The sequence below is a fragment of the Nanorana parkeri genome, unplaced genomic scaffold (genome assembly GCF_000935625.1).
Source record: "Nanorana parkeri isolate BGI_ZX_2015 unplaced genomic scaffold, ASM93562v1 scaffold3388, whole genome shotgun sequence".
NCBI classification, from domain to species: domain Eukaryota; kingdom Metazoa; phylum Chordata; class Amphibia; order Anura; family Dicroglossidae; genus Nanorana; species Nanorana parkeri.
This window is the reverse complement of record NW_017309656.1, coordinates 34,587-35,272: the sequence shown is the minus strand read 5'-3', so window position 1 is coordinate 35,272 and position 686 is coordinate 34,587. Positions and strand designations below refer to the sequence as shown.

Genomic DNA, 686 nt, shown 5'->3' with positions numbered 1-686 from the left:
ACCCAACACATTGGCTGACGCATTCAATCCTCTGATGGAAGTTTAGTTGCTCTGGAGCTCCGTGTCCCCATTAGGAAGATTCTGATCGCCGGTGTCACCGTGAGTGAAAGTGAGAACAGGAACAAAGGGGAAATCTTCCAGTGGGGACAACTGGTCATGTGACTGCAGTGGATGAAATACTGTATCTTCTCACTTCCTGTTGAGTCTTCAGGACAGGAAGTGAGGGGGAATTTCCCTAATGAGACACAGGGCATTATACGGACAGGCCCTCCGCCGTCCCCACAATGACAGAACCAAGTTCCTGGGCTTTAGATCCGGTGCGGGCCCTGGCGACGGGGCGTGTTGGGGCCCCCGAATCACGATGACGAATGAATGGGCGGTGACGAGTTGGGTCTGATTATTATTCCAGGTATCTGGAGTGGACGGAAGAGCTGGCAGTGAGTATCCGTGGTTGGTGGGAGGGCCGCCATTGCCCCGTGTTGTTCTCTAGTCTCAGAGGTCGTCTCTCCACAGCTGTGTAAATATCGGGAACATCTGAACATTGCGGATGCCGAGCAGCGCAGAGACTTCCTGAAGAGTAAATGTCTCGGGTGAGTCCCGGGCCGCACATTCTGATTGGTCGGCTGCTTCCTATGTTCATCATTCTAGTCTGTATAGTTGGAGGATGTTGTTGTACACGGACCCCC

The 686-nt window shown here is 53.2% G+C and overlaps 1 protein-coding gene across 1 annotated transcript in view; it reads left to right on the top strand.

Annotated features, from left to right (window-relative positions):
- The window catches only part of VIPAS39 (VPS33B interacting protein, apical-basolateral polarity regulator, spe-39 homolog), a 16,264-nt gene that overhangs the window by 10,028 nt on the left and 5,550 nt on the right, over positions 1 to 686 (top strand). The window lies entirely within an intron of this gene.